At 42.0% G+C, this 26,301-nt stretch overlaps 2 long non-coding RNA genes across 4 annotated transcripts in view; one reads left to right on the top strand and one right to left on the bottom strand.

The window, feature by feature from the left end:
• The window catches only part of LOC140188378 (uncharacterized), a 45,833-nt gene extending 41,471 nt beyond the window's left edge, over positions 1–4,362 (top strand). The window contains exon 3 of the long non-coding RNA XR_011883294.1: positions 4,203–4,362. This is a non-coding gene — a long non-coding RNA (uncharacterized lncRNA). The remainder of the gene's footprint in view (positions 1–4,202) is intronic.
• Positions 1–26,301, bottom strand: part of LOC140188377 (uncharacterized) — a 106,986-nt gene that overhangs the window by 16,096 nt on the left and 64,589 nt on the right. For 2 of the 3 annotated variants that reach the window (XR_011883292.1, XR_011883293.1), the window contains exons 2-3: positions 19,430–19,540; positions 15,794–15,950 (exon numbers count right to left, since the gene is read on the bottom strand). This is a non-coding gene — a long non-coding RNA (uncharacterized lncRNA). Of the gene's footprint in view, positions 1–14,622; positions 15,951–19,429; positions 19,541–26,301 lie in introns of those variants that run through there. The other variant, XR_011883291.1, reaches the window with a different exon arrangement.

Here is a 26,301-nt window from a genome sequence, read left to right as displayed (position 1 = left end):
AGTACTATGCACACTAATGGCAGAGGTCACAGCCATTCTAAATGCATGACCACTCCTACCTGTGTCTTCGGACCTGGAAAACCCCTTCATACTCTCACTATCAATGCTCCTTACGCAGAAGGCAGGAGCTCCCACTCCACCTGGAGACTTCTCGGACAAGGACTTGTACACAAAGCAATGCAGACAGCTTCAGGCTCTTGCAAGTCAGTTCTGGACCCGTTGGAGCCACGAATATCTACCTTTGTTGCAGCACAGACAGAAGTGGACAGCACCTCGCAGGAACCTTCAAGTTGGAGATCTAGTCCTGCTCAGGGACAAGCAGATTGCCCACAACTGCTGGCCAATGGCCGGAATCACTGCCACATTCCCTGGAAGGGATGGACATGTCAGGAAGGTTGAGTTAAAAACTATTGACCAAGGTGATGTGAAAACTTACCTGAAACCAGTTGCAGAGGTCATTCTACTTCTACCTAAAAACTGATCTAGAGACTAAAGTTCTATACCATGTTCATAGTGACTTTACAAAGGTCAGGGAGGGAGTGTGTTGCCCTTAAGGCATTTATTTAATTTTATTAAATTTCCGCTTTAAATAATTTGTTTGTAATTATTTTCTAGTTAAAGTTAAAGGTTGATAACTACGTTGCAGTTTAACAGAGGTAAAATTCATTGTCTATGGTCTATCGCGGCATGTGATGACGTCACCTCTGGTTTCGCCGCATCTTGTTGGGTAACATCTGGTTTGGAGAAAGAGGATAGGTGGGGGCTCGCACGTGCAGCATGAACGTGAAAAGCTCCGTTTCTACCCATAAAGAAACATTATAGAAGCAACGCCGTAAGTTCATCTGACGGTAGACATGTTGAATTAAAAATATTAACGCGGATTCTGTTAAAGGAAGCGGCGGTTGGAGCGGCGCGCATGGCGGCTTTTCAATTTCAAACGCGGGGTCAGCTCGAGCCCGGCGGCAGTTTGACGCAAACCCCTCCCTCCCCTGGGCATCTGAGGCCACTCGCTAAAAGAAGAGTGTGCGTGGTCTCAAGAGTGAAACACACTGTATATGTTTGTATTATTTTATCAGCAGTTTTCACCATACGATGTTAATGTGGAAGAGTGAACAATAAATGGTTAACCTTACTACGACTGCCTTCATTGGCTCCGGTTTAAATTGGTGTTTAGTGAGAGTTTCAACACATTGCACGAGAACACTACAGCTAGCATAGACGTGGGAGGGTAGTGGAGTTTACATGCTACAGCTGTGGCCTATAGGTGTCCAAAAAAGAGGAGAGAAAAAACAGGTGAAAGTCATACCAGACTCGCAATCACTCACCCTTTCGGTCCCAGTCTGACCAATCTGACTGTTGATCAGATCATAGAGCTGGTGAAGACGGCTTCCAGGTCAGAAAAAGATGTGGCGGTGACTGTGAATGTACACAGTGGTCAGCACTGTGACCTGCAGATGTACCCAACAGAACTGTTAGGGGGCCAGCAATGAACTATGACAGTTGATATAGGGGTATCACTATCAATAATTGACCTACCCTTGCCAACAACCGGACAGGCTACTTATGTTACGGGTGTAGGAGGGAAAACAGTGAAAGCAGAAAAAAGCAAGTTGTTAATTCTCAAAATCAGCAGACTGCAGCTTCCAGTGTATTTCTGGATCTGGCCAAATAATGAGGGTGCTATCACTGGAATAGACATCCTAAAGGAAACAGGGACCATTATAGATTCAGGAAAGGGAGAAATAATATGGACAGGCTAGGGGCAGCGAACAGGTACACCCAACAGAGAACACAACATAGCCGGTGTAGCCGCACTGACAGCTGCTTGGGGTAAAGTGAAGGAAATAAAACAACGGGGGTACTCAGAGAGACTGTGTCAACTACTAACTCACCTGTATGGCAAGTAAAAAACGTCAGGATTCCTGGTCAGACCACACCAAGATTGCATCCCATCGTGCCGAGCCCTGCAACAATCATGAATGGCATGTCTCCAGAACATAAAGTTTTTTTCAGTCCTGGATATCACTAATGGATTCTGGGGGCTCCCATTAGCACCTGAGACCCAAGACCAATTTGCCTCCACCCTGGGTGGGCAGCAGTATATGTAGACCAGACTCCCCAGGATTCCACAATAGCCAAGCCATTTTTCATCAGGTCATGGCGCAGACTTCGGAAAAGCTCAATCTAACACCCCACCGGTCAATCAGTTTACGATATGTAGATGACCTACTAATGCTTTGGAAGGTGAAGCAGGTCATTTAAGGGCGATAGCCAGTGTTTTTGAGAAACTGCAAGACGAGGGGTTTAAAATCAGTTCACACAAGGCTCAGCTAGGAAAACCATCTGCACAGTACCCAGGTTACACCATTTCCCAGGAGTGGAAGGACGTGTCACATGACAGATATTTAGCAATCAGCTTCATGCCCCTGCTCGGTAAAGATAAGGGGAGTGAGGAAGTTAATGGATCTAATTAATTACCACCGTAGGGCCCTGAAACACGCCTTCATTAAAGGAGGGAAGCCACCTCTGGAGGAGGTCAGATGGAGGCCAGATGAGGAAAAGGCTTTTACAGATAATCCAGAGAGCACTCATCTCTGCACCCATGCTCACCCTTTCACTTATTGTGCTCCAGTGAGGGAGGGCACTACAACGCAGGACCATGGGGGCACAGGAAGGCCAGAGGCCTATTACTCAAGGAAGCAGACACCCGTTGCAGTAAGACTTCCCCGCTGGGAAGCAGCTGTAGACTGTGCCGTGTGGGCAGCGGGAGTAAGTGAGCCTGTTGTGATGGTGGGACAACTGATGCTACACACACCCCATACCATTGTGTAGCTGCTGAATACGGGGAGGCTGAGAGCAGTCACCAACAGCAGAAGGGCAGGTATTCAGCACAGGCACCCAGTGCAACAACTGCTGGAAGCAGTGAGTCTGCCAGCAGGGGTAGCAGTCATCAAAGTGACAGCTCACCAGAAAGGGGGGAGTAAAGAGCAGAGAGGAAATGAGTGGGCAGATGTCGGTGTAAAGAAGGCAACAGAGGAACAAGAGGCAACTCAGATTGCAAGTGTGCAGGAGGAAATGACAGAAGCCAGTTTAGTAAAATTATCTGAAGAGGTGGGGGCAGAAGCAAATGAGAAATGGAGGAAAAGGGGGCAGCAGAGGGACTAGATACGATTGGACACACAGGGAGGAAGGTGTCGCGGTGACCCACCATGCATTAGGCAGATACTACTGGAGTTATATTATGGGGCGATGCATCAGGGAAGGCAGAGCATGATCACAACCCTCCGGCAGGACTGGTAGTGGGCGGGGATGTTGAGAAATTCTGCCGCCGTTGTATCACTTGTGCCCAGTATAACCCTGGTAAGGGCATGAAGCTACAGCTGGCAAATCAGCCACAGCCGAAGGAACCCTGGGAAAACACCAAGATGGACTTCACAGGGGCCCTGCCGAAAAGCAGGAGGAAAAGCTACTGTCTAGTGATCGTGGATCACTTCACCCGGTGGGTAGAGGCTTTCCCAACAAGGGACTGCACCACCAGCACTGCTGCATGGATTCTAGTTCAGGAAATCCTCCCAAGGAGGGGAATCCCAGTCCACATGGATTCGGATCAGGAGCGCATTTCACTGGGAAAGTGATGAAGGAACTGTGCCAGCTGCTAGGGATTTGACAATGGTTCCACGTACTTTACCACCCTCAGAGTTCAGGAATGATAGAAAGGATGAACCATACAATCGAGAATGCCTTAGCCAAAACTAAGGCCAAGACAGGAAAGACATGGGTTACCAGGAGTCCTGATGAGATTGCGAGCAACTCCACGCTGGGTCTCAGCCCCTACGAATTATTCATGGAGCGAGCAATGCAACTCCTTTATGTGGTAATTACAAGTTGTGGTGACCTGGAGTTTACAGGAATAGAATGACACAGTATGTGAGAGACTTTTGTAACCAGCTTAAAGTGTTGAAGGACCGACCAAAACAACAGCAGCACATCGCTGATCAGAGAGAGCCAGAGGCAAAGGAGATAGACCTTCCACGGCCAGGTGACCAAGTCATTGTGAGGCTGCTGCTTGGAAGGGCAGGGTTTGTTGTCAGATGGATAGGACCTCAGATGGTGCTTTTAACAAGTGACACTTGTTTTTGTGTGGGGATTGGGTGAGGCAGCCAGGTTAAACCATATTTCTCACCTTCTTGTTGTTCCCACAGACAGACCGGAGAGTCAAGTGTACCCAGTAACCATGTAATTACAGAAAACTTAAGAGGTGCACACCAACCAGCCACACCAGATCTGATCAGAACTGATGGAAGCACACCCACAGGAAACACGAATTCAGAAGGCAACAAGGGTGTTCCAGAAACCTGTAAATAGCATGCTAAATTGCGACGATAACGGTACTCTGTAATGAAGGCTGGTTGCTGAAAGTAGATGATCAGTTTGATAGCATTGAATAGAACATATATTGGTGAAAAATAGATGGGGAGGAACTTAAATTAAAGCAGAGACAGCAGGTTGCACAACTTCAATAGCATGGCAGACTGAGAGAAAAAAAGGGACGTGGACATTATGGTATATCTTTATTAGTCATTAATCTCATGACAAGTGGTACTGGGGCCAGAAATAGGAAGCAGTTTAATATGTGGCTAAGGAGATCATACAAGAGGGAGGGTATTAGATTTTGGATCATTGGGCTCCCTTCCAGGGAAGGTGGAACCTGTAAATAAGAGACAGTTCGACCTGGAGGGTTAAAGGGTGGCATTAATTGTCAGGGAAAATGTCATGGCAGTGCTCAGAAAGGACAGGCTGGTAGGCACATCTACTGAAGATTTATGGGCGGATCTGAGGAATAAGAAAGGGATCATCATCTTAAAAGGATTTTATTGCTGGCCACCCAATACTTAGTGGGATCTGGAGGAACAAATTTGTAGAGAGATAGCAGACAGTTGTAAGAATAATAGGAAACCCAGAGGAAATGTGAATTCAGAAGACACCAAGGGTGTGAATAACAAGCTAAAGTGTGATGTTAACAGTACTCTGTAATGAAGGCTGGTTGCTGAAGGTAGATGATTAGTTAAATAGCATAAAATAGAAAATATATTGGGGAAAATATATGGGGAGGGATTTAAGTTAAAGTAGGTTCCACAACTTCGATAGCATGGCAGACCGAGAAAAGATTGCACATGGCATCTGACGACAGTCATCCCCAGCCTGAATGGGGAGTGAATACAAATGAGCTGAGCCCTTTCAGCATTCGGGCCAATGATCGACTGGATAGTTCAGAAGGGGGTGCCACTGGGGAGAGGTCCTTGCAGTCATTCAGATTGAGACCACCCCAACCCTCCTGTACATCACTGAGAGGGCCTGTGAGCCTGATGCATTTGCCTTGCTGGTGCCCCTGGAAAGAGTGAGTTTTAGCGACCAGAGAATGAAGGGGTGAAGACAAGGATTGTGATTAAGCTGCAATTAGCCAACAGGCATATGCATTTTGAAAGAATGTTGTTCAAATCTCTGGAACAATCTCTCTGCGTATCATTTTGTAGGTAGTGATTAGGGATGACAGGGCAGATGTAGATGCACATAAAGTATAGGGGGGTGGAATTCCTAGGCAGGGCATTTCTGTTGCCCTGTTTAAATAGATCCTCCTTAAGGTTGGCCATTCTTAGTACAAATTTTATTTTTGTCCAGGAGGGACTGTTGGAGTGATTTTTTTTTACTGGTTTAAGCAGTTACATTTAGCAAATGACTTCGGCCACCAGTCTTCAAATCTGAGTATAAATTGTGGATTCAATTTGGAGTGCAGCTCTGAACAGTGGGTTCCTAAAGGCCATGAATGCCAGACCAGACAATGCTGATTAAAATTTGATTGGGGGGATATGATAAAGACAGCTGAGGTTGGAACTGGGGTAAGGTGAAGGGTCAAAAGAATGGAAGTACTGTAACTGGACTACCAGAGGGGGCAGCCACATCTCTCCCATCTGAGCTGAAGAGAGAAAAAGAAGAGAGATGCCTGTGTCTTTTTTGACATCGGCATAACCTCTCTCCCATGCAAGTCTCTGAGCCCATCTCATTCTGATTCCATATCCTATACCAACATCTAACGCCACCTTTATCCTTCTCTCTCCCGACTCTCTTCGTCTCAAATCTTCCCATTCAGTATTCCTCCCAAATGCTTTTCATAGGATGCAAAACTGGGCTGAGAAGTGACAGAAGGAGTTCAACCCAGATAAGTGTAAGGTGGTTCATTTTGGTAGGTCAAATATGATGGCAGAATATAGTATTAATGGTAAGACTCTTGGCAATGTGGAGGATCAGAGGAATCTTGGGGTCCGAGACCATAGGACACTCAAAGCTGCTGCGCAGGTTGACTCTGTGCTTAAGAAGCATACGGTGCATTGGCCTTCATCAATCATGGGATTGAGTTTAGGAGCTGAGAGGTAATGTTGCAGCTATATAGGACTCTGGTCAGACCCCACTTGGAGTACTGTGCTCAGTTCTAGTCGCCTCACTATAGGAAGGATGTGGAAACCATCGGAAGGGTGCAGAGGAGATTTACAAGGATGTTGCTTGGATTGGGGAGCATGCCTTATGAGAATAGGTTGAGTGAACTCGACCTTTTTGCCTTGGAGCGACGGAGGATGAGAGGTGACCTGATAGAGGTGTATAAGATGATGAGGGGCATTGATCGTGTGGATAGTCAGAGGCTTTTTCCCAGGGCTGAAATGGCTAGCACAAGAGGGCACAGTTTTAAGGTGCTTGAAAGTAGGTACAGAGGAGGTGTCAGGGGTAAGTTTTTTACACAGAGAGTGGTGAGTGCATGGAATGGGCTGCTGGCGATGGTGGTGGAGGTGGATACGATAGGGTCTTTTTAGAGACTCCTGGACAGATACATGGAGCTCAGAAAAATAGAGTGCTATGGGTAACCCTGGATAATTTCTAAGGTAAGGACATGGTTGGCACAGCTTTGTGGGCTGAAGGGCCTGTATTGTGCTGTAGGTTTTCTATGTTTCTATGTCCTCTCTCCCCTTTCCCTCTTCTGACCATTCACCTTACCCCAGTTCCAACCCCAGCTGTCTTCACCATATCCCCCATATCGAATCTGTTCTGATGCTGAGTGGTCTATCCTAAGCAGAAGCTTCATCTTTGTCCCCCTGCATCTGCATGTCAGTGAGTTCTAGAGCAGCACAATACTGAGCTCTTCTTCCATTATTTCCATATTATTTCAATAGGGATTCCTCACCTTCCCCACTCCTCAGTGATTACCCTTTTTCCAGTCTCCAGCATACTCTTACCACTTGGTCTCTGCATTCTGGACTTTTACCCTCTTTTTACATGAAATGGACTGCCTTGACCTCGCCACTTTCCTCACCCACTCCAAAGTGCAACTCTCCATTCATTTCAGACCAATCCTGGTCTGATCAACAAACCACCAGATAAGAGGACAGCCATTGTTGTCTTGTGCTCTGATCTCTAGAGCTTTCTGAACTATGATTCCACTAATAAACACCAGACCACATTACCCAGATCATTACAGATCTCATCACGTCAAGATAACTGCCCACCAGAACTTCCAGCCGTAGACTGCCCACTTCTCTTATCTGAGATCCATGAACAGGATCGCTATGGTAATTCGTATTCCCAGCGTCCCAGAAGGAGACCTGATACCATACATACCTATTACCCTTTGGGGTCACGCCGCAATAAGCAGCGGCAAATTGCTCTGGTGGGCACTGAGGCCGAGGTTACCTTATTACATGGGAATTTGGATCTATAAACAGGGTAGCGAGTGTGTACTCAGGGATTTGGGGGATTGGTTACAGATGCTATACAAAGATCCATCTCGCTGTTGGCAAGGGACCTCCTTGGTCTGTCCTCATCTCATCTCCCAGGTACCTGAAACCATTTTGGGAAGTGGTTGTTTAATGGGAACCTCTAGCGTGACACCCTTTGGCAAATTTGCTTTTGGTTTTAGGAAGATGTTCATTCTGGTTGGAAAAGCAAAATGAGAACCTGTGCAATTGGAAAATGGGCAGAAGGAAATTGATGATACAGTCAAGTCCGTTTTAAATTTTGGTGTTCTTTGTCCTGCCTTGTCCCCTTATAAGTCAAGTCATGTCAAGTCAAATTTATTTTACATTGACCAAAGTGCTGTACAGATCAGAGCAGATAGTTATAATCACAAATACAAGAAACACAGACATAACCAACAAGGCAAACAGCTTATAGGCACAAAAGAAATGACACAAGGGCCTAGGCACAAGCCAAAAATCAGCCACATCAGGAGGATTCAAACACTAGTGAATAAAAGTAAGTTTTGAGCCTGGATTTAAAAGAGTCGATGGAGGGGGAAATCTGATAGGGAGGTGAATGCTGTTCCACAGTCTAGGGGCTACAATAGCAAAGGTGCAGTCACCTCTGAGCTTAAGTTTAGACCGCGGGACAGCCAGGAGCTCCAAGTCAGCCGACCTGAGGGACCTGGAAGTAGAATAAGGAGTTAGAAGGTATGTGATATGGGGGGGGGGGGGGGCGGGCTAGCCCATTTAGGGCTTTATAAACAAACAGGAGAAACTTAAAATCAATTCTGAACCGTACTGGTAGGCAGTGGAGGGAGGCCAGGATAGGAGTAATATGGTCCCTCTTCCGGGCACCTGTCAGGAGCCTGGCTGCGGCATTCTAGACCAGTTGCAGACGGGACAGGGATGACTGACTAATTCCAGTATACAGGGAGTTGAAGTAGTCCAAGTGGGAGGATATAAGGGCGTGGAAGACTTTCTCGAGATCTTTGAAAGAGAGAAACTGCTTGATTTTGGCAATAGTATGAAGCTGGAAAAAAGTGGCTTTTACTACTGCATTAACTTGCTTGTCAAACTTAAAGGTGGAATCAACTATCACACCAAGGGATTTAACATGGGGTTTGACAAGGGTGGACAAGTTACCAAGAGTCTTGGTAATCACTTTGATGGAGTCAGGGGGGCCAAGTAGGACAACTTCAGACTTGCCTTCATTGAGCTGTGAGAGGTTTTGTGCCATTCAACACTCTATGTCCTCAAGGCAGTTCATGAGGCTGGCTAGATCTGACTATTTATAATAGCCCTGTTTGGCAAGTTGGAAACCTGATGGTTCATGGTGCATGACCATTGATTATGGCCGGTTAAATTGGTTTGCCTTCCTTTGGCTACAGCTGTTCCAGACATTGTGACTCTGACTGAGGACCTTTCTAGTGGGACTGACTGTTATTAATTTGGCTAATGCTTTCTTCTCCATCCTTATTGCAGAGAACTCCCAAGATCAGTTTGCTTTCCCATGCAACGGCCTTCAGTACACTTTTACACAGCTTCCCTAGGAATATGTCCATAGTCCTACTATATACCATAGTGTGGTGGCATGGGATTTGTGTGAATGTGTCCTATCCCCCAGCACTAAAGTAGCTCACTAAATAGCTAATGTGTTACTGCAGGGATCCTCTGACGAGGAGGTTCCCGAAGCCCTTAATAATTTGATTGAACACGTGCGATCGAGGGGATGGGAAATTAACCCAAATAAAGTGGAGGGCCCAGTTGCGACTGTTCATTTTCTGGAAATACAATAGACTGAAGATGATAGGATAATTCCCAATAAGATCAGAAAAAAGATCCGAGACATAGCACCCCCTGACGCACTCACCCGCAAGGTAGGGCATGCACAACAGCTTTTTATTGTCAAAACAATAGGCCCAACACTTTGTTGGCCTTCTGGGATAATGGCAGCACAACACACCCTGTTTGATCATGCTCCTTCAACACTTGTACACTGTGACCAAAAAGAAATTTAGTTTTGTATGGGGCCCTGAGCAACGATCAGCTTTTGAGGCTGCAAAGGAGGCCTTCACTACGACCTTACCCGTCCCCTCATCAAGTGGGCATCTCCTCTGAGCTGTAAGTTTCTGATAAAAACCATGTGGTTGTCTGGAGCCTGTGATAGAGGTATGGACGAAGGAATATGCCTCTGGGTTTCTGGTCCCAAAAACTTCCTGATGCTGCCTTCAGACACGTTAAGTTTGAGAAATAACTTCTTGCCTGCTACTGGGCTTTAGTAGAGACTGAAATACAGGGGTTTCCCATGTCTCTCTCCATCCTGACCTTCCCATTATGGGATAGGTACTTCCTGATGCATTCACCCATAAGATAGGGCGTGCACAACAGATGTCTATTGTCAAGTGGAAATGGTATATTTCTGAACGAGCATCAAACGGATCAGGCAGAACTAGTAAAATACATGAATTGGTTGCTGAGTCCCCTCAGGCTACATCACCTACACTTGAAGTTACTCCAGTCTAAGCCTTGCCTGTTGCATGGGGTGTTCCCCTTGACCTGCTAACTCCTGATCAGCAGCAGCACGTTTAGTTTACCAGTGGCTCTGCGATATGGGAGACTGGTCATAGTTGTTGGAGGACTGATGTCCTTAACCCTCTTACCCAACAGGTTTTGAAGAAGGAAGGTTCTGATGGGTCAGAGGTCATAGCAGTACATCATGACATTGTGCATGAAACCAAAAAAAGCTTATATTTAGACTGATTCTTGGGCTGTTGCTAATGGACTTGCTGTCTGGTTGTCCTGATGGATCCAGCAGTCTTATACAGTTATGGAGCATCCATTATGGGGAGCAGAGTTATGGAGGGATATTTGGAGCCGATTATCACATTACCTTTACTGTTTACCATGTTGATGCCCATTTTAAAAATGATTTGCTGATAACCATATTTGACAACATTGCTGACAAAGTGCTTGTGTTGTCACAGTGACATCGAGCCCTCAACCTCAAAAAGTGTTATTGCCACTTACTCGGTAGGACCATGAGTCTTGTGCTCATTTGAGGATACAGGGTACTGTGGAGTAGTCTAGGCAGTGGGGATTACTCCTTCCCATTGACAGAGTTTATACAATGGTTGGGAATTGTGGGCTACATTTACAAATTAAGGACCACCAGATTCCAAAATGACCCTTGGCTGCTAATTGCTGTGGGTGTGCCTCTGCTCAGATTTGGCAAATAGATTATGTTGGTCCCCTTCCTTTATAGAAGCAATTCCAGTACCTCCTCACTATGGTAGACATTTATTCTAGATTTATGATGGCAGTCCCTACTGCTAAAGCTAATCAGGATGGTACCCTTTGGGGATTAGAGCATCTTGCTCTTGCATTCGGTGATTCCCTTGAAATTCAATCTGATAATGGGCTGCACTTTTTGGGTTCCAGGGTACAAGAGTGGGCAGTCACTAATGGTGTTCATGTTCTTCCATGTCCCCTATTCTCCTCAAGCCAGTGGACTAATTGAACAAGTGAATGGCCTTTTAAAACAGCAGTTTTGTTTACTTACTTCTGCTCATACCTTATCTGGATGGTTACCTGTCCTTCCCTGTGCTTTTATAATTTGAACAACCACATATTGACAGAAGGTACTCCCTTTTTGTTCCTGATGGCACAACTGAATAAGCTGATAGAGAGCCGATTCAGTTCTGTAAGGGGGTAAAGTATTAGGGACATCCCCATCTTACCCTCCAGTGGAGGGTGAGATTATAGCCGATTGGCAAGGAAATACACAGTGGGTGATGGTATGAGAATAGACCCATCCTGTGTGTGTGGATGAGGGTAAACTGACTAAGAGAGAATAAAAACATTTTTCTAACTATCTTTCTCCTTTTATTTTCTAAGGTTCCCTTGGGAATACTGCTTTGTTATGTTTTAATGCTTGTCTTGTGTTTTGTTGGATGTCAGACTTCTGTTGAGACCCAACAAGCCACTGCTAACCTTGTGATTTGTGAAAATGATATTATTATTCAGGGAAAAGTTGTACGTTATGTGATATGCTAATTGGGGGTACGGTGGGCCACACCAAGGGTGACTTACCCCGTACAACTTTTTTGAAACAAGTAAAGTGCTAATTTGATTGTGATTTGACTCTTGCATCCCCATTCACAATGTAGTCTTGGTAAATCTTACTCATCTCATTTGAATTACTGACAAGATGTTGTTACAGTTCCCCAAGGATGAGGAGATACTGTTTAATGTGAATGTTGAGGTTAACCTTTGAATCGTATAATTTCTCAAATCATAATAATTGTGATAATACTTGTTTTTAATCATCCAGGGGATATTGATATGTATTTTTCGACATCATATTAAATATCTTAAGCAGAAAGATGAGTTCTGTTTGTCTAATCTGATCAGATATTCAAGGGGTGGGATGTAGCATATGGAATTTGTAGAATAATGATAGAATATCTGTTGGGTCAGATGAAAGCTTAACTCTTTCTGAACTTGTAGCATGTGGAGCCTAGAGATCTATTAGTGAGAACGTCTGTCAAGTGGGATTAATAGCTGGATTCTTTTGGAATCCAAGTTTATCACTTATCTGTAAAACAAAATGTACTGTGAAAGCCCAAGGAATGTTGTGTGTCACTGACATTGTGAGATTAAGAAATGAGATAAAAAGGAGTGACCACTAAAATGTACAACACACACAAAATGCTGGAGGAACTCAGCAGGTCAGGCAACATCTACAGAAAAGAGTACAGTCGACATTTCGGACCAAAACCCTTCAGCAGGATTTCCAGCATCTGCAGATTTTCTTTTGTTTGCGATTAAAATGTCTAATTCATTTATGAGACTGTGTTCATGAACATGATGTATTGTTTGAATGAATGAAACCAGATTCATTAGTGGACGAGAACAGTGGATTTGTCTGCATCTTGATGACTCTGTACTGGTGAAACTCATATTTATAAGGATGCCTTCCAAGTCTTCATTGGAATTTCACCCAGACCAGAATCACGATCAGTGTCTGGGACCAAAGGGTGGTTTCATGAGTCAGAATTGGGGTTCCCCTGACAACAACCGAGTGGTGACTAGGAATCGTCAGCCCAGAAATCTTTGTGACTTGCTATGTAGTATTTTGTGTAGTTTATTTATGCCATCTATTTTATGTTAATAAACTTGTCTTAAGTTATTTTGTTGGGCTTGTATACCTATTATCACATCTGAACACTCAGAAAATTAGGTATGATCAACCCAGCCTGTGAGATCTTTTCAAAATTTTTTATGTTTCCATGAGATTCCCTCTCATTTTCTATTATTTGTGCCCTTCACGCCACCCTTGCTTGATGACCTCAGTACTGTTTGCCTTATCCATGCGGTCAGGAAGAAAGCTCTACCACCTTAAGTATTACTCCTCATATCACATGCAACAGGTTAATCTGCTTTTAATTGCTTTGTGATGTGAAAGGAGCTGGAAGATAAGAAGAGTCTGTTGGGTTTGTTGGCCTGTAGGACAACGGTTTCTATTTCATTTCGCACAGACCATTGTTGCCTAAAAGCCGGTAGTTACCTTTCTGTCTGTTTTGTAGATAACTGGAGTGTGAAAGCCCAAAGGAGAGACACAACTGGCACAGGTCACATGAGGCACCTGAAGGTGGTGTTTCGGAGGTTCAGATAAGGGATATATTGTTGTAACTCATATAGGACACAGTAAGTATCTATTAGTTACGATTATCAGTCATAACATGCTTTATGTGCTGTATATCCATTGGTGTTATATCCATTTACCTTACTTTGAGGTTTTTCTTTGTGGAACAACTTCTCAAGCTGTTGGCTCCATCAAGATCGTGGTTGCTTTACTTGTTTATTTAAGTTTGCAGCGATGGTTTTGGGGACAGAGAGGAATTATGGTTTAGGGACAGGGATGTGGAGGGGTTAGAGGTCAGGCCTCTGCTCCGTGGTCAACATGGACAGGTGATGAAGGACTTCAGAAGTCTAGGCCTCGCCAGCCCTCTGCATTTAAAGGCCAGTGATGTAGATGGGTGACAAAGGACGTCTGGATCCTAGGCCTCCACTCCACACTCAAAGACCAGTGACAAAAGGACATCCGTGAATGCCCCAAGTTAGTGGGTCCTAGGATCAGATGTCCATGTGAGCAGGTGACATGAGGAGGCACCAGGTCTGGTGAGTCAGTGTGCCTGGAGTCCAGGAACCCATCATCAGCTAATCCTGGGCCGACACCAAATATCAAAGCCTGAAGGTGAGTTGCGAGTCGGGAGGTTGAAGCCTGATGGCTGGAGATTGGAGCTGGTGCTAGTGACCCACTACACCTCCTTATCTAACGTCCAACTCCGAATGTCATATGAATATGCCTATCAATTGAGCATAAGGGCTGACTACTGAGTCCCAATGCACTCAGGTATGGGAGCGCTGATTCCGTCTCCTCTGAGTGATACTGAGTACTGGACACGGAACAAAGCTGTCATGAATCTGTCAGCCATGACCACCGATGGATCTGTTAAGGGGGTTGTTGTGGTATGTACATCATATAACTGGAGGAAAACCAAAATACTCGTGCCAAATGTAATATCGCAACAAGGAATTTTGCCATTGTTGTTATTCATTTTTAAATCTTTTTATTAATATAATCTTCTACAGCTATAAAATACAGCCATTCAACAAATTAGTATATATATAATTAATAAAGCTGAAGAAAAAAAACTATATATATGCTAATGAAAAAAAATTGTAAGAGAAAAAGAAGGAAAAAAGAGAACCCTAGCTAACTAAAAAACAACCCACTAACTATAAAACAAAAAAAAGAGGGAAAAAAAACCATTAGGAGCCAACTCCTGGAGCGATACATCTTACAATCATCCTTTTATATATAAAAGAAAAAGAAAACAACAAACACCAAATCACATTTATATAACGTAAAACTGGAAGGAAACCATGTAAATTGATTCAAATTAAATGATAATATTTAACAAAAGAGCCCCACCTTCTCTCAAAATCAAATCGGGGATCAAAAGTTCTACTAATTTTTTCCAAACTAAGACATAACATCACTTGGGAAAACCATTGAGTTAGTGTAGGAGCAGAGGTATCTTTCCACTTCAATAAAATAGCTCTTCTTGCCAACAATGTAACGAATGCAATTACATGTTGGTTTGAAAATGAAATACCCTGAATATGATGCGGAACTATTCCAAATAGAACAGTCAATGTATTAGGTTGTAAATTAATTTTCAAAGCTTTAGAAATTGTAGAAAATAAAGATTTCCAAAAAGATTTCAACAAGGGACATGACCAGAACATATGTAACAAAGTAGCTACTTCATTTTTGCACCTATCACAGTAATTATCTATATTAGGAAAGGTCAGACATTTTTTACAAAAATATGTTTTTACGTTTCCATATATGCAAGAATCAATAAAGTATGACTATGATTATCTGATTTGTTGGACACTATTTTGAATATGAATCCCTTAGTGAGAGGTTCCATTGGTAGAATTTATAATTTATTTTTACTACAAAAAGATAACCTCTCATTAAAGATTAAACAAGACTGGGAGAGAGAACTTAATATGACTTTTGTTAATGAAGACTGGTCGCGAGTTTTGAAAATGGTTAATTCTTCTTCGATATGTGCCAATCATTGTTTAATTCAGTTTAAAATTGTTCATCGCTATTATTTAACAAAGGAGAGGCTATCCAAAATATTTCCTAATATTGCCATTGTTGTTATTTCTGTTTGAAGTAGCTAATGTGCCTCTGTGCAACTCAATGGCACAAAGCAGTGCAGTACTGCTCCTGTGGGAATACTCTGCTTTGAGGTGGGGCTGTTCCCCGCATGGAATGGCATCTAGCGGGTGTGTGGTAATTGGGCGCTCCATGGCTTACCATGGGACGATCAGGTTGCTGCAATCTGGGGTATGTTGTGTGTGTATCGCACTGATGATCTGCCTGACTACCCAACACACAAATTGAAGCATTAGAAAAGGGCTCTTACAGAGGCCGATCACTTCTGGATGGTAGAATTTCCCGCACAGGGTACCGGTCGATTATCCGGAGCGGTCATCTAAATGACGGCAGCCATGAAAGCGTTTGAACAAAGTGAACGTTGATAACAACCTTCTGCTGAGATGGTAGCTATGTGAACGGTGTCCCTTCAAAACAGAATGACATTGGATTACATTTTGCCAAAAGAAAGTAGTATCTGTGCTGTCATAGGTTGGGACTGTTGCACTTGTATTCCTGATGAGAAAGCGAATATAACATTAGACCGTAAGACATAGGAGCAGAATTAGGCCATTCAGCCCATCAAGTCTGCTCTGCCATTTCAACATGGATGATTGATTTCTCCTCTTAAATCCATTCTCCTGCCTTCTCTGTAACCTTTGACACCCTGATTAATCAAGAACCCATCAGCCCCTGCCGTGAATAAACCCAATAACTTGGCATGCATAACTGTCTATGGCAATGAATTCCACAGATTCACCACTCTCTGGCTGAAGAAATTTTTCCTCATCTCTGTTCTAAATGAATGCCTCTTTATTCTGAGGCTGTGCCCTCTGATCCGAGACTCCCCCACTATAGGAAACATTCTCTCCATGTCCACTTTATCTAGGTGTTTCAATATTCAAGAGGTTTCAATGAGATCCTCCTTCATTCTTCTAAACCCCAGTGAACACAGGCCCAGAGCCATCAAACAGTCCTCCAATGTTAACCTTTTTGTTCCTGGGATCATTCTCATGAACCTCCTCAGGACTCTCTCCAATACCAGCACATATTTCCTTGGATAAGGGGCCGAAAACTGCTCACAATACTCACAAGTGCAGTCTGACCAATGCCTTATAAAACCTCAGTATATAGCCTTGCTTTTGTATTCTCATCCTCTCGAAATGAACGTTAACATTGTATTTGCCTTCCTTGTGGGCACGTGGCCAAGTGGTTAAGGCATTGGACTAGCGACCTGAAGGTCATGAGTTCGAGCCCCAGCCGAGGCAACGTGTTGTGTCCTTGAGCAAGGCACTTAATCACACATTGCTCTATGACGACACTGGTGCCAAGCTGTATGGGTCCTAATGCCCTTCCCTTGGTGTCGTGGAGAGGGGAGACTTGCAGCATGGGCAACTGCTGGTCTTCCATACAACCTTGCCCAGGCCTATTCTGATTTTTGAATTTTCTCCCCATTTAGAAACTAGTCCACGCCTTTATTCTTTCTATCAAAGTGAATGACCAGGCACTTCCTTACACTAAATTTCATCCTCCACTTCTTAGCCTATTCTCCCAGTCTGTCTGACCTTCTGCCTTCACCCTGCTTCCTCAACACTACCTGCCCCTCCACCTATCTTCGTATTATCTGCAAACTTGGCCACAAAGCTATCAATTCCTTCATCTAAATCATCGACAACGTGAAAAGAAGCGGTCCCAACATTTACAGAACTCTGACCTCTGCACAAAATATACTTTCCTCAGAGGCTGGTATAAATGCTGTGCTCTAAGATTTATAAGGAGGTTTCCTGTCAATACCATCCTTGCAAGTAATGAATTCCAGACTACTTCCCTCTAGGTGAAAAGGGTTTTCTCCATCCCCTCTTTGCCCTTTGACCAATTAAATGAATGCTGCTTGGTTTGTGACACCCTTGTGCAGGATAATTGGTCCTTACAACTTAACTAATAACCTTATATAAGTTAAATAATAATAACCTTATTATTTCGTATATTTCATTCAAGCTTCCCAAGTTGCAAAGAAAATAATTCCCTTGTGACGACCATTTTCCTGCCCTGGCAACATCTTCATAGCCCTCCTCTGCATGCTCTCCAGTGCAACCACATTTTCCTTGTAATGTGGCGACCAGAACTATACATAGTACTCAAGCTGTGAGCAAACTTGTAAAACCAGTTGTAGCATAAACTTTTTGCTCTTGTATATTCTATATCACAGTTGATTTAGCAATTTATTTTATATGCATTTTAAACCATTTTATTAACCTGTCCTATATAATACTATCAATAGGCATGTATTTTTCAATAATCTCATTTATTGCTATTCCGTTTTGTTGCATCAGCTTAAATGCGTTATCTCACAGTTCTTCCAAGTGAATTCTAATTGGCACCGCACTGACCATCAAACCAAACTTTCTTACTCACTGTCAGGCACATGATCAATTTTTGTATCATCTGCAAAATTCTTTAACGTGCCCCTTACATTTAAGTCTGAGTTATCAACATATGCAGTATTACAAAAAGCAAGACACTGAGCACTAGACCTTGTCTTTTCTTCGCTCTTGTGCTTTCTCTTCGATCTGAGCATGATTTGCTTTCATTGTGGGTTCTGAGATGACTGATGAATCCAATGTTGGATGTACTGACTGTCACTGGATAGCAGGAGGTGTCTGACAAGGGGTTGGTGGAACTAATCATTTGTAGGTGGTGTGTTCCTTCACACAGGAGTCTTGTGCATGGTCACAATGCAAGAACTTCCTCAGAAGGTTAAAAAAAAAATTGGCATGTCCCTATCCACTCTTACTGACTTGTATCAATGCACCATGTCGCGGTTATTTGAAAACAAACCAAAACTGCTCAGAGCTAAGCACAGTGGTTGACACTGTATGACGCACTATCTACAATAACAAAGTTCTAAGCTGAAGAAAGTACATTCCATCCTTTATTAAGAAACCAGCAAAGACAAACAATCTTTTACCGGTAAAATCTCATGAAATAAGCTGTCTAAGTGGTAGCGTTAGCAATCTTGGCAGTTTTAAGCATGGTAGAGAAATTAATGTTACTAAGCATATTTAAGCAGTCAACAAAAAATATCACCCCAGTTGCCGCCTGGCTCCATCTAGACTAAATTGACTTAGACAAAGCATGAGTACGTAACGCTACACATTCGCACTACCACGCCCCAACCCACGTGACAAATTACCAATAGCAAACACACAATACAAAAATACAATACCGACAGACGGATGCATGGCTCCTTCATACAATAGAAAGCATTCTATCTGGATGCATAACAGCTTGTTATGTCAACTGCTCTGCACACCTGCAGAACCTGGAGAACATTGTGCACACAGCTCAGAACATCATGGGTATCAGCCTCCTCCTCTATGGGCTGTGTCTATACTTCTCATTGCCCCAGTAAAGCAGCCAACATGATCAAAGATCTCATGCACCCCAGACATTTTCTCTCCTTTCCCTCCCATTGGGCAGTAAGTACAAAAGCATATAAGGTACCAACAGACTCAAGGATAGCTTCTATCCCACTGTAATCAGACTCTTGAATGGACCTCCTGTATAATGAAATGGTTTCTTGACCTCACAATCTACCTCTTTCTGATTTTTCACTTTATTGTTTACCTGCTCTGCAGATTCTCTGTAGATTTAACTCTCTATTCTGCATTGTTATTGTTTTACTTTCTTCTACCCCAATGCACTTTACATTGATTTGATCTGTAGGAAGAGTATGCAAAACAAGTTTTTCACGGTAAATTGGTACATGTGACAATAGTAAACTAATATCAATACCAATCCCAAAAGCTCCTTCTCCGTTGAACACTCAGGAGCCAGGGATTCTCAATCAGAGAGGACGTTGCACTTTTCCAACTTCGAGAATATCCTTGAATTTTTTCATCTGTACCTTTGGTAATCCTCGCCAGTGCAAGAATCTGAGGTGTCCTTTGCTAGTTTGGTGTTGGGATATGCCAACAATATGAGCTGCCTCTTGGTTCGGACAGGGTATATTCTTGATCTGAATGATATAAAGACATCGGTCACATCAAAAACAACCAGAGACTATGTTCACATGGCACTATTAAATGAATGAGCTTCCTAGCACATGACACAATATTTTTAGTTATCGTTAAATATTACAGATGCAATCAGATCAAGCACTTCAACAGGGTGGGAATATTCATAGAACTTCATAACAATAACAGACAAAATCAAATATAAATATTAAGTAACAATTTGTTTTATAATGAAACACCTTACTGCCTCTTATGCTTCACTATTTATATGTTGGCTTACAAGTCTTAGCCCTGAATCACAATGTCTTTACTTGCCTACTGCCTTCCTCCTGGAAGGCAGCTCCACATCTCCCTGAGTCCATACACCTGCCTTGAGTGAACCACAACAAGCTCTTGCCCATGGGGGGGCTGGTTTTGAAATGGCCCTCTGGGTGAACTCAGGTGAGTTGGTAACAGTGAGATCGGGGTAGAAGTTGTGCCAGAGGAAGTCAGGAGTGTGAATGAAGTCACTTTCTGTGTAAATGTGACACAGGGCCGTGGACAATTCTGATTTGATGGAGACAGACGTGAAAGCGCAGAGGAACATCTGGAGAAATTTCTGAAATGCTCGTTCGCTGCTGTCATTACTGCGCGTTCGGGAATCTTCTGGAGGGAAGGCCTCAAAATCCCCGGCTTTGCCTGCTGTTGGCGACTGAGATTGAGGTCGAATCGTTCGGACAGAGATGGCACCCAGTACTTGGTGTCGGAGAGCTGATTCGGAGGCTCGAAGTTTTCGGATGACTCAGAGACGGATTGTGGTCGGGCATGGCAGGGAGAGTTTTTCTTCCTTCTCCCGTCTGCGTGAGGTGTGGGACATTTGAGAGACCTTGAACTTTTTACTGTGCTCATGGACTTCTTCATCAAGTTATGGTATTGTTGCACTGTTGTAACTATATGTTATAATTATGTGGTTTTGTCAGTTTTTTCAGTCTTGGTCTGTCCTGTGTTTTGTGATATCACACCGGAGGAAATATTGTATCATTTCTTAATGCATGCATTACTAAATGACAATAAAAGAGGACTGCGTGTCCTCATAATCTAAAAATGTGTAAATCTGTGTGTGTGAATGCCTACACAAATGGATGTATGTATACAGGCCTGAATGCATGTGTTCTGTATGTGCATATGTGTGACTGTGGACAGTGATCCCCAGAGAGACCAGTAGTACAGGGACCAAGCTCCGTGAAAGTGGTGAGGGAGCTGGGGGAATCTAAAACTAAAGGGCAATGTTTTAAGGTGTAAGAGGAACCATTATAAAGGAACTTGTGTGTAACTTTTTCACACAGAGGGTGGGGGTATATGGAACAAGCTGCTAGAAGAAGCTGTAGTGTTGAGTTCAAAGTTGCTTATTTAATGCCCTCATTAATTTTTTTTTACTGTTATGCTGTATGTATTTCATTTTGTGCTGTTCTGTGCGAGCTGCTTATTTTCAGCTTATGTTTGGGTTATTGTTGAAGATAAGAGAGAGGAGACATGTGTGCCATCGGATTAGGATGGTCGAATTGAAGGGGAGGTTTCACTAGTGAAGGACACTAAGGTTGGGCATAGGTTTTTTTTGCGCGGTTCAAGATAGATGAAGAGAGAAGACGCCAGAGAGAAGAGGTCATAGGATTTGACCCGGAGCAAGACCATGATTTGACGAAGCTCAGGGTGAGATCGATTGAGGATCGGTGACTTGGGGAAACAGGGAGCTCCAACTTGTGCACATGATACTGTTTCATTAAACTGGGCCCTTTCCCTTTTTTTTGTTCTTTTTGTTACTAACCCTTCAGTTAAATTAAGAATTATAAAGCTGACACTTCCAATGGTGCTCATAGTGTGAGGTCGTGTTTTAGATCCGCTCCATTACCTCTAATCTTTATCCTATGATCAGTTACATTTAAGCTGACTTTTAAGGCACCGACCTTTACAATATCTCGGAGTTGATTGTCATTATATATTTGGATGCTTTTAAGGTCCGGTATGTCTAAGAATGGGAAAAACGGCAAACCTCCTGTCAGACCGAAAGTTACCGACCCCGCTCCTGTTGTTGGCCCGGCAGTAACTATGCAAGCTATATCTGATTTGATCCATGCAGAGATTTCGCCTAAACTGGAGGGAATAATCGACGACATTGATAAGCTGAAAACAACTATCACGGAACATCAGACTGCCATATCTAAGTTCCAAGTTTATACGCAACAGAATGAACTTAAAATGGGAAAAATTGAAGAAGCAATTAGTACAATGATGAAACAACTTGAATTCCTTACCTTTAAAAATTCTGACTTAGAATGCGTCGTCAGAATATAAGAATTATCGGTCTCAAAGAAGGCGTGGAATCTGGAGACCCGATTAAGATTTTCTCTCAACTTTTAAAAGATTCATTCTCCACCTTGTTTCCTGATCAACCACCACTGTTGGACAGGGCTCATAGAGTTCCATCGTATTCGTGTATGTCAGAGAAGCCTCGGCATGTTATTATAGGATTTCATTATTTTCAAGAAAAGGAAAAGTTGCTCCGTTTTGCTCGAGTTAAAGGCTACATTGATTTTTTGGATCTCCGCTTTCGATCGGTGAAGGACTTTAGTAAACAGGTTCGTGACCAACATGTTCGTTATAGATCTGTGATGGCGGAATTCTACAAGATGAATTTAAAACCAGTTCTGCTATATCCCTCACGTTTGAGGATCCGAATGTCTGATGGGTCTCCCCGTTTTTTCAACTCTTCGTTGGATGCCCAGAACTACCTGGATCAACTCTCGCCTTCAACATCCTAATCGCACTGTTAAATTATCAGTGTCTGATTGGAGGGTGTTAATTTGTTTGGTTTTATTTTCTTTTTTCTTTTTTTTGCTCTATCTGAGGGCAGAATTTTTTTTGTTTAATTAATATGGCTGCCAAACTTTTTTAATTGCGTCATTTCTTCTTCCCTGGGGATTCTGGGTTGCCACTCCCACAGCATTTTTCGTACATACCTGGAGGCCTTAAACTTAGTAATCTTTTTGCTAGTGTATGCAAATATTTCATCTCCTTTCCTAACTATACCATTTGGTGAATGTCAACGGTTTTTTTATATATCTATTTTTTCTTCGTATTATATCTTTTCCATTTTAGTCGGTGTACCTCTTGATTTTTTCACTTTTCTACTGTTTTTCAACTTTAGTTGATCTTTTTTAAATATACACTTTTTTATTGAGCGTTTATCAGAAGTCATGGGAGTAGATTTAGTGCTTGCTTCTATCTGGCTAGTCTATTTTAGATTTAGCTTTGGGGTTATGGGGCGGGTGGGGGGGGCTTCACTTTTTAGTTTTTTTTCTTCTTGGGCTACTCATATTATTGAAGTATTTTTCATGTCGTCGTTCTCGTTATCTCCTGTTTACTCTGTTCCCTTTCCAGGTTCGTGGGTTGAATCTATTGTCAATCCTCCCTTTATTTGAGGGTTGACTTTAGGGGTTATGGTTTCTACTACTAATTTTGTCTCTTGGAATACTAACGGACTTAATCATCCAATTAAAAGGAAAAAAATCTTCAAAGTATTCCGAAGACTTAAAGCACTTATTTTATTTGTACAAGAGACCCATATGCGGAGGGGGGACAGATTATGTTTTTTTTTAAGTTCTGGAAGGAACAATAATGCCATTCGAATTCTAATGCCAAAGTTAGAGGAGTTTCTATTTTCATAGATCCTTCAATTACATTTGTGCAACGGGATATTATCTCTGATCCAAAGGGTAGATTTTTACTGGTTAGTGGTTTACTTTTTAATAAAAAGGTAGTTCTGGTAAACGTTTATGCTCCAAACTCAGACTGTCCAGAATTTTATAAATCTTTATTTAATATGTTTCCAAATTTGAATGAGCTTACACTAATCTGGGGCAGAGATCTTAATACTTGTTTATCCCCACTATTGGACCATTCAGCCCCTATATGGACTGCACCCAATAAATCTGCAACCTTCATTTCTCTCAGATTCGGGGTCGACAGATATTTGGCGGTTTTTATATCCCCAGGAAAAAGACTTCTCTTTTTTTTTCACATGTTCATCACTCTTACTCAAGAGTTGATTATTTTTTTATTGACTCTTGTCTTATTTCTTCAGTAGTTAATTGTGAATATGACTCTATAACCATTTTGGACCATGCTCCACTTAAGCTTTCAATCAAATTATTGGCCAATGCTCATAACAATAGACAATGGTGTTTTAATTCACTGTTGCTTCAGGACTTGGATTTTGTTAACTTCATGAATGAACAGATTGATCTTTTTTTTACAATTAGCAGTACGGAGGATATATCCATGAACACCCTTTGGGATACCTTCAAAGCTTATATTCATGGCCAGATTATTTCGTACTCTGCTGCTTTGAGGAAAAGGTTGAAGAAGGAAGAGCTTGCTCTTGTGGACAAGATTAAGGAAATAGATAAGAAATATGCTACAGCTCCTTCTGAGAAGCTGTATAAACAAAGAACTGAACTTCAAATGGAACACAGTTTATTACTTTCGTCCTCTATTGCAAATCAATTAATGAAGACAAGAAGTGAATTTTATATACATAGTGAAAAGTTGGTAAACTGTTGGCTAATCAGTTGAAGACTAACTCTATTAAACTTCAAATTAATCAGATTTATAATCAGGAAGATCAACTGATGTTTGATCAAGCTGAGATTAATCAATCCTTCTTTGATTTTTATTCCTCTTTATATCAATCAGAATCTCCATGAGATTCTAAACATATGTGTGACTTTTTAGATCTTCCCTAAGATATCACACGATATATGTTCTATGTTAGAAACTTCCTTTACTGCTGATGAGATTAAGAATGTTATTTTTTCTATGAACTCGGGGAAAGCTCCTGGCCCTGATGGGTTTACCGTGGAGTTTTTAAAATCTTTTGCGCCCTCATTAGTCCCCTGGTTATCCAGGGTTCTGGAGGCCTCATTAAAACTTGGTAAACTACCAGAATCCTTCTATAGAGCATCAATTTCTTTAATATTAAAGAAGGATAAAGACCCCGCTCAATGCGCATCTTATAGACCAATATCCTTGTTAAATGTTGACTCCAAGATTTTTTCTAAATTATTAGCAAATAGACTAGAAAAAGCACTTCCTTATTTCGGAAGATCAAACGGGTTTTATTAAGAACCGCTATTCTTTTAATAATATTAGTACACTTTTAAATATTGTCTATACCCCATCACAAACCGATTCCGAATGCGTCATTTCCCTAGACACTGAAAAAGCCTTTGACAGGGTTGAATGGCCCTATTTATTTAAGGTGCTTGAAAAGTTTAACCAGCCCGAAATTTATATCCTGGATTAAATTGTTATACCATTCTCCTATGGCGTCAGTTTGTTCTAATACTCAAAACTCACCTTTTTTTCTTCTATTTCGAGGTACCAGACAAGGGTGTCCTCTTAGCCCTTTATTATTTGATATAGCGTTAGAACCACTAGCAATTGCTATTCAAGAATCTCCTAACATTATTGGTATAACTCGTGGGTTAAAGTCTCATAAAGTATCACTTCACGCTGATGACTTACTCTTAAATATTTACGATCTTCAAAAATCTATCCCAGCAGCTCTAGATTTATTAGCCTAATTTAGTCTTTTTTCAGGATACAAGTTAAATCTTAATAAGAGTGAACTTTTCTCTATTGATAAGCAAGTTCCCTTATATCAGAACCTGCCATTTAGATTGGTTAATAATCATTTTTCATATCTTGGGATTAAAATTACCTGTAAAGATAAGGATTTATTTAAGGCTAATTATTTACCCTTAATTGACCATATCACACAACTTTCCTTTAAATGGTCTCCACTTTATTTAACTTTGACTGGTTGTATTAATGCTGTTAAGATGTTTATTCTGCCAAAATTTTTATATATATTTCAGGCATTACCAACTTTTGTTTCAAAATCCTTTTTTGATACAGTAGACAAAAAAATCTCTTCATTTATTTGGCAAAATGAAAACCTGAGGTTGGGTAAAATACATCTACAGAAAGCTAAGAGAGATGGAGGCTTGGCATTACCTAACTTTAGATTTTATTACTGGGCAATTAATATTCGACACATAAACTTTTGGTTACTTGACCATGATACACTATCCATTCCTAAATGGGTAGTATTGGAATTAAAATCTGTTCAAGGCTATGCCCTTGGCTCTATATTAGGATCTTCTCTTCCTTCCAATTTGAAACGGTATAAGCAGGTTTGCAACCCGATAGTTAAACATACCTTACGTATCTGGTTCCAATTCCGAAAATTTTTTCATCTTAATCAATTTGTGCTAGCGATTCCTATTATTGGCAATATATTTTTTCTCCCCTCCTCTACGGACCGTGCCTTTCAAATTTGGAAGACTAATGGTATATCACAGTTTTCTGACTTATTTTCAGATGGCTCCCTTATGTCTTTTGTACTGTTATTTAATAAATACAATTTACCAAGTACACATGTTTTTAGATATTTGCAAGTTAGAAATTTCCTAAATACCATACTCTGTTCCTTTCTGGCGTTACCCCCCACAAATATTTTAGACGCTATCATTAACCTTAACCCATTTCAGAAAGGGGTAACGGCTACTATTTATAATATTATCATGAAGTTTAGGAAAGCTCCATTTGACAAGATTAGGACTGACTGGGAAAGGGAATTGGGCCTCACTATCCTGGCTGAGGACCGGGCCTATATTTTACAACTTGTTAATACTTCCTCTATCTGTTCCAAACACTCTTTAAT

The sequence above is a fragment of the Mobula birostris genome, chromosome 26 (genome assembly GCF_030028105.1).
Source record: "Mobula birostris isolate sMobBir1 chromosome 26, sMobBir1.hap1, whole genome shotgun sequence".
NCBI classification, from domain to species: domain Eukaryota; kingdom Metazoa; phylum Chordata; class Chondrichthyes; order Myliobatiformes; family Myliobatidae; genus Mobula; species Mobula birostris.
Note: the sequence above shows the minus strand (reverse complement) of the source record. Positions and strands in the feature narration are given on the sequence as shown.